Source organism: Eriocheir sinensis, chromosome 24 (genome assembly GCF_024679095.1).
Source record: "Eriocheir sinensis breed Jianghai 21 chromosome 24, ASM2467909v1, whole genome shotgun sequence".
In the NCBI taxonomy this organism is placed as follows: domain Eukaryota; kingdom Metazoa; phylum Arthropoda; class Malacostraca; order Decapoda; family Varunidae; genus Eriocheir; species Eriocheir sinensis.
Window position 1 is genome coordinate 15065441 of NC_066532.1, and position 8669 is coordinate 15074109.

Here is an 8669-nt window from a genome sequence, read left to right on the forward strand (position 1 = left end):
TGAATGAGAGGGACAGGTGTGAATGAGAGGGACAGGTGTGAATGAGAGGGACAGGTGTGAACGAGAGGGACAGGTGTGAACAAGAGGGACAGGTGTGAACGAGAGGGACAGGTGTGAACGAGAGGGACAGGTGTGAACGAGAGGGACAGGTGCGAATGGAAGGGACAGGTGTGAACGAGAGGGACAGGTGTGAACGAGAGGGACAGGTGTGAATGAGAGGGACAGGTGTGAACGAGAGGGACAGGTGTGAATGAGAGGGACAGGTGTGAATGAGAGGGACAGGTGTGAACAAGGGGACAGGTGTGAACAAGAGGGACAGGTGTGAACGAGAGGGACAGGTGTGAATGAGAGGGACAGGTGTGAATGAGAGGGACAGGTGTGAACGAGAGGGACAGGTGTGAATGAGAGGGACAGGTGTGAACAAGAGGGACAGGTGTGAATGAGAGGGACAGGTGTGAACGAGAGGGACAGGTGTGAATGAGAGGGACAGGTGTGAATGAGAGGGACAGGTGTGAACGAGAGGGACAGGTGTGAATGAGAGGGACAGGTGTGAACAAGAGGGACAGGTGTGAATGAGAGGGACAGGTGTGAACGAGAGGGACAGGTGTGAACGAGAGGGACAGGTGTGAACAAGAGGGACAGGTGTGAATGAGAGGGACAGGTGTGAACAAGAGGGACAGGTGTGAACGAGAGGGACAGGTGTGAATGAGAAGGACAGGTGTGAGCGAGAGGGACAGGTGTGAACGAGAGGGACAGGTGTGAACAAGAGGGACAGGTGCGAATGAGAGGGACAGGTGTGAATGAGAGGGACAGGTGTGAACGAGAGGGACAGGTGTGAACGAGAGGGACAGGTGTGAATGAGAGGGACAGGTGTGAACGAGAGGGACAGGTGTGAATGAGAGGGACAGGTGTGAATGAGAGGGACAGGTGTGAATGAGAGGGACAGGTGTGAATGAGAGGGACAGGTGTGAACGAGAGGGACAGGTGTGAATGAGAGGGACAGGTGTGAATGAGAGGGACAGGTGTGAATGAGAGGGACAGGTGTGAATGAGAGGGACAGGTGTGAATGAGAGGGACAGGTGTGAACGAGAGGGACAGGTGTGAATGAGAGGGACAGGTGTGAACAAGAGGGACAGGTGTGAACGAGGGGACAGGCGTGAACAAGGGGACAGGTGTGAACGAGAGACAGGTGTGAACGAAAGGGACAGGTGTGAACAAGAGGGACATGTGTGAACAAGGGGACAGGCGTGAACAAGGGGACAGGTGTGAATGAGACAGGTGTGAACGAAAGGGACAGGTGTGAATGAGAGGGACAGGTGTGAATGAGAGGGACAGGTGTGAATGAGAGGGACAGGTGTGAATGAGAGGGACAGGTGTGAATGAGAGGGACAGGTGTGAATGAGAGGGACAGGTGTGAACGAGAGGGACAGGTGTGAATGAGAGGGACAGGTGTGAACGAGAGGGACAGGTGTGAACGAGAGGGACAGGTGTGAATGAGAGGGACAGGTGTGAACGAGAGGGACAGGTGTGAATGAGAGGGACAGGTGTGAACGAGAGGGACAGGTGTGAATGAGAGGGACAGGTGTGAACGAGAGGGACAGGTGTGAATGAGAGGGACAGGTGTGAATGAGAGGGACAGGTGTGAAAAGAAGGAACATGAAGGGAAGAAGGGAGAGGAAATACGTATGGCGGAAAGGAAGGGGAAGGAAGGGAATGTGAAGGGAAAGGAAGGGAGGAAGGGAGAGGAAATACTTATGGCGGAAAGGAAGGGGAAGGAAGGGAATGGGAAGGGAAAGGAAGGGAGGAAGGGAGAGGAAATACATATGGCGGAAAGGAAGGGGAAGGAAGGGAATGCGAAGGGAAAGGAAGGGAGGAAGGGAGAGAAAATACGTATGGCAAGAAGAATTACATAGAATTACATAGAAAATCAGACCACACAGACCCCATGGTCCAGACTAGGTGGTCTGTCCTTAAACCTAAGTGAATCTACACAGACTACACTAATCAGAAGGCTCCAAAACGTTGCTTTTCTACTCTAGTTAATATTAAGTTCAAGGAAGTGACGGTCGAGCTTGTTTTTAAAGGAGTCAATCGTGTTACACTGGACCACTGATGGTGGGAGCTTATTCCATTCTCGCACTACAACGTTGGTGAAGAAAAATTTGGTGCAGTCTGAATTTACTTGTCTACATTTGAGTTTTATGCCATTGTTCCTCGTGCGCAAAGTGTCATCGATCATAAACAATTTTGTTCTGTCTACATTCGTGACACCATTAAGTATTTTAAAACATTCGATCGGTTTTCCTCGGAGGCGACGTTTCTCAAGAGAGAACATGTTGAGGGTGGAAAGCCTTTCTTCGTAGGATATGTTGCGCAGGGAAGGGATCATTTTTGTTGCCCGACGCTGAACACCTTCTAATTTAGCAATGTCCTTTGCACTGTGAGGAGACCAAAACTGTACCGCATATTCCAAGTGGGGTCTGACTAAACTATTGTAGAGCGGAAGTATTACATCTTTATTCTTGAATAAAAAGTTTCTTTTAATGAAGCCCAACATTCTGTTCGCTTTATTTGCTGCATCGATGCATTGATGTGAGAATTTGAGGTTTGAGGCGATTTTGGCCCCCAGGTCCTTAACGCATTGAACGCTTGTGAGTTTAATGCCGCGCATTTCGTAATCGAACTTCTTATTTCTTGTTCCAACTTGAAGGACCTGGCACTTGTCTACGTTAAAGGGCATCTCCCATCTATCCGACCAAGCTGAAATTTTGTGCAAATCCTCTTGGAGGCTTTGCCTGTCTTCGTCAGTGAGAAAGGAAGGGAATGCGAAGGGAAAGGAAGGGAGGAAGGGAGAGGAAATACGTATGGTGGAAAGGAAGGGGAAGGAAGGGAATGTGAAGGGAAAGGAAGGGAAGAAGGATAGATTTTTTGTTATTATTATAATTTTCTATTATTTGACGTTATTATTTTTCTATTATTCCCATTTTCTTTTTTTTATACACTATTATTCTTTCTTTCTTTCTTTTCATTAATTCATCTTACTTTATTTTATTATTTCTTGTTTTATTTCTTCTCTTATTATTCTGTTTCTGTTTTCTATTACTTATACATTTTTATTTATCTATTTTATCTCATTATTTATTATTTTATTTTCATCTTTATTTATTTTAGGTTAAGAGTCCCTTGGTGGTGATGACCGTGGGGGTGATAAAAGCGTCTCCTCCCCCTCCTCCCCCCCCTCCACCCCCCCTCCCTTACGATCAGCTGATTAATGACAGTTTGCACGCACCCAAATCCCTCCCTCCTCCTCCTTGCCATCTGTTTGTCTGTCTGTGTGTGTCTGTCAGGAGGAGGAGGAGGAGGAGGAAGACTCAGGTATGCAGGTGGAAGGGAGGAAAGGAAGAGGAGGAAGAGGAAGGAGTTGGGAGGGACAGATGAGGAGGAAGTGGAGGAGGAGGAGAAGGAAACTGGAGGAAGAAAAAGGATTGGAGGAGGAGGAGGAGGAAGAAGAAGGGGTTGGGAGGGACAAACAAGGAGGAAGAAGAAGAGAGAGGAGGAGGAGGAGAAGGAGGAGGAAGAAGACGAAGGGGTTGGGAGGACAGATGAAGAGGAAGGAGAGGAAGAGGGAAAGGAGGAGGAGGAAGAAAAGGAAGAGAAAAAGGGAGAGGTTGGAAGGGACAGGTGAAGAAGGGAGGAGGTAGAGGAAGAAGAAGAAGAGGAGGAGGAGGAGGAGGAGGAAGGGACAGATGAAGAAGGAAGGAGAGGAGAGAGGAGATAAGAAGAGGAAAAAGAAGAAGAGGAGGAGGAGGAGGAGGAAGGGACAGATGAAGAAGGAAGGAGAGGAGAGAGGAGATAAGAAGAGGAAAAAGAAGAAGAGGAGGAGGAGGAGGAGGAAGAAGAGGAAGAGGATCAACAAGAGGGGGGAGGGGCCAGGGAAGGCTTTAGTTAAAAATTCCAATAATCCTTGATCACTCAGAGCATAATCGGATATCAAAACGTAATCACAAGGGAGAGCGTTGCCACTCCTTTTCCAATTATACTCAGAAATAGGAAGTAGCTAGGTTAACTCAGTTCTCTAGTATAGGTCTGTCTGTCTGGTCTGTCTGTCTGTCTGTCTGGTCTGTCTGTAATATCTAAGGTTCTGTCAGTAGAGGGCTTACACACTCATATTTGGTAAGGCTTTCGTAGAGGTTGTTGGGTTAGTGTTTCCATGGGTAGTTTTATGAGCCTTGTGATAGTTCCTTTCTTTCTTTCTCACATTCTTTCTTTCTTTCTTTCCTTCATTCCTTTTCCTAACTTTATCTTACCTTCCCTCTTTCCTATATATTCACAAACGGTTTTTTATTTTTTGGTTTCGTGAGGGAAGGGAAAAAATCTGTCTATCTATCTATCTATCTATCTATCCATCAATCAACCAATCTATCAGTCAATCAATCTATCTATCTATCTATCTATCTATCTATCTATCTATCTATAAAGTTGCATGCAGTGTTGTTCTTTATTGGTATGTGTTGCGTGAGACCGGGCGAGTGTTGCCGAACTTGTATTGTGCAGGGAAGCGTGGGTCAACATGTGTGTACTGTGTGTGTGTGTGTGTGTGTGTGTGTGTGTGTGTGTCATCCTTTCCTTCTGTCTGTTTGTCTTTGTTTTGTCTGTCTGTCTGTCTGTTTGTCTGTCTCTGTTTGTCTGTCTATGCATACCTAGTCAATTCGTTTTCATAAGTATTTGTCTCTCTGTTCTTGTGTGTGTGTGTGTGTGTGTGTGTGTGTGTGTGTGTGTGTGTGTGTGTGGGCCCCCCCCGAAAACACACACACACACACACACACACACACACACGCATACACAAACCAACCTAACACCAAACACCAACCAAACATCAACATCACCAAATTAACCCCCCGAAAAAAACAACAACAATGATAATATTTTTCCCTCATTATAACATCACGTAATTATGATTGGCGGATGAGTGGGTAGGGGGAGGGGTCAAAGGGGGGGGATTAGGGGGGGAGTTGACCCCTTGACCTCTCCCCCTTACCTAATACTTTCCTAATGGTCTTGTGGTGAGACTACATATCCAGGTGTTGGTGGCGTCATTAGCAGGTAGGTCATACAGGTAATTAGATAGCACATGTTTTTTATTGTTTTATCTATTTTTTGTTTATTTCTATTTATTTTTTTTATATTTTTTTGAGTCATGATTGCAAGTTTTTTTTCGTTTTTTTTCCATTTTTTTCCGTTGTTGTTGTTGTTGTTGTTGTTGTTGTTGTTGTTGTTGTTCCTTTTCTTCTTCCTTTTCTTCTTCTTCTTCTTTTTCTTTTTCTTTTTCTTTTTCTTTTCCTTCTTCTTCTTCTTCTTCTTCTTCTTCTTCTTCTTCTTCTTCTTCTTCTTCTTCTTCTTCTTCTTCTTCTTGTTTTTCTTTTTCTTCTTCTTCCTTCCTTCCTTCTTTCCTTCTTTCTTTCTTTCTTTCTTTCTTTCTTCCTTCCTTCCTTCCTTCTTTCTTTCTTTCATTCTTTGTTATTGTTGCCATTGTCATCCTCGTTAATATCATTATTATCATCATTATTACATTTTTTATCATTATTCTTATTCCACTTATCACCACCACCACCATCATCACCACCATCATCACCACCATCACCACCATCACCACCACCACCACCATGACCAAAAATCAGCTTCACATAATTAAGTTTCCGACTGTTGCGTTCCTAAAATGACCTTTCGCTATACCAATCAACGAAGCTAAAGGTCAAATTTCGTTATATGACCGGACTGTTGCGTTCCTATAATGACCTTTCGCTATACCAATCAACGAAGCTAAAGGTCAAATTTCGTTATATGACCCGACTCTTGCGTTCCTATAATGACCTTTCGCTATACCAATCAACGAAGCTAAAGGTCAAATTTCGTAATATGACCCGACTGTTGCGTTCCTATAATGACCTTTCGCTATACCAATCAACGAAGCTAAAGGTCAAATTTCGTAATATGACCCGACTGTTTGCGTTCCTATAATGACCTTTCGCTATACCAATCAACGAAGCTAAAGGTCAAATTTCGATATATGACCCGACTCTTTGCGTTCGTTATATCGCTTACGTTAAACTCACGCTACGGGGAACACTATTAGCCTACTCAATTAGGCCTACTGTTATCATTACTACTACTATTACTATTATTATTACTGCTACTATTACTTCTATGACTCGATATGTTGATTTTCGTATAGTATTGATAATCTGTTTGTCCGTCTTTTATGCAACGTTGGGTATTATTATTATTATTATTATTATTATCATTATTATTATTATTATTATTTGCTTTTATTTTCATTATTATCATCATCTTCAAAGCGTTTCTTCGTTTATCTCTTTTCTTCTTGTTCCTCTTCTTCTTCTTCTTCCATTTCTCTATTTTATTCTCTATGATAGGCTATTATTTTACGTAGAGCAATAGCCTAGTCACATTTATTTATCTATCTATCTATCTAATCTATGTATCTATCTATTTGTGTATCTATCTGTCTGTCTCTCTATCTATCTAATCTATGTATCTATCTATTTGTGTATCTTTATGTCTGTCTCTCTATCCATCTATCTATTTTTTTCTTTGTAACTATTTCTTGTATTATTTTTCTCTATTACGTTTTCCATCCTCATAAATCGCTCATTAATCCTCACCAATCCTTATAAATCCCTCGAAATATAAATCCTCGTTCATCCCTCACAGCGCAGCGTACTTCAATGAGAGAGAGAGAGAAACGGAAATTAAAATCAATATATACATCCGTTTTCAAGCTGAGAATTACCACGTAGCACACTCGCAAGCCCTTAAACCATTGCTACATTAATTTAGAACGGGATTAGAAGGCCTGGGACGGGAGGAGACAGACAGGGACAGACGGACAGGGACAAATTGGACAGTGATAGAATAGATAAAATAGATAGAATAGATAGAACGGTGATTTGAATGATAGAATTGAATGGAAAAGAATAGAATATAGTGATAGAATGGACAGCAAGACAAAATTAAAGTATAGCTGGGCGGAGGTGTCGGAGAAGCGCGCTGAGGCAAGGAGCAGTGGGGTGGAGGGGGGAGGGGGGGAGCGGCTGCGGGACGGGGCGGGGGCGGATTTGTGAGAGCTCAGTGTCTCGCCATCCGCCGTGGAGAGTGGAGGTACGCCGCCGCGCCGAGCCAGTGACCCACCACTCGCTAACTTAACCCACCCATTCCTTGACCTTGACCCTTGCCGTGACCCGTAGCGCTGTAAACACACCCCGAGGTCAAAATAAGTGTGCTGAAGGCCCTCTAGCTGCCCCAGATCGCGTAAAAAGTGCTGTGATAAGTGCTGGAGTGTGCTGAGGTCATTTGCTGTGCCGAGGTCATTGCTGGGAGGTCATTGCTGTGCCGTGCTGTGTGTCCCTGGCGCCCACACACGCAAGGTAAGGCCCTGTTATCATCGCCCTATATTGATCTGTATGGTGTGTTACTCTCTGTGTGTGTGTGTGTGTGTGTGTGTGTGTGTGTGTGGTGAAGGGGGTCAGGAAATGGTGTGGCGACAGGATGGTGACGTTGGTGGTGATGGTGATGAGTCTGGTGGTGATGATGGTGAAGGGTGGTGGTGATTGTGATTGTGGTGGTGGTGACGATAGTGGTGGTGATGGTGGTAGTTTTTGTTAGTGGTGAAGGGTGGTGGTGGTGGTGGTGATGATGGTGGTAGTGGATGATGGGGGTGGTGGTGGTGGTGGTGGTGATGATAATGACACGGCTATGGTGGTGATGGGATGTGGTGGTGAAGGTGGTGGTGGTGGGCTAAAGTACGTTGGTGGTGGTGATGATATGGACATTGGTGGTGGTGAGGTTGACAGGACGCAGGTGGTGATGATAACGGTGGTGGTGGTGGTGAGGTTGACAGGACGCAGGTGGTGATGGTAACGGTGGTGGTGGTGGTGAGGTTGACAGGACGCAGGTGGTGATGGTAACGGTGGTGGTGGTGGTGAGGCTGACAGGACGCAGGTGGTGATGATAACGGTGGTGGTGGTGGTGAGGTTGACAGGATGCAGGTGGTGATGGTAACGGTGGTGGTGGTGGTGAGGTTGACAGGACGCAGGTGGTGATGGTAACGGTGGTGGTGGTGGTGAGGTTGACAGGATGTAGGTGGTGATGGTAACGGTGGTGGTGGTGGTGAGGTTGACAGGATGTAGGTGGTGATGGTAACGGTGGTGGTGGTGGTGAGGTTGACAGGACGCAGGTGGCGATGGCAACGGTGGTGGTGATGAATTTGACAGTAGGCCTACATTGGTCGTTTGGATAACCCCGCATTAATTCTGAAACCGTTTGACAGTATTTGAAAGCATTTGATCATTTTCTTTTGATTGGTGTGGCACAGGGGAAGATTGCATGAGGGCCACATTTTTAAACATTTTGGCGCCCTCGCACACCTATTTGACAAGGCTTTCATAGGAGTTGCGGGCATTTCCAGGGGTAGGTAGTTTTATGACCCTGGTGGTAGTTTGACCTGTACCATGAACCTAAGAAACACATTTGACAAGGCTTTCGTAAGATTTGTGGGGATTTCCTGGGGTATTTTTCTGACCTTGGTGGTAGTTTGACCCTTCCTCTGCACCATGAACTTAAGAAACACACACATTTGACAAGGTTTTCGT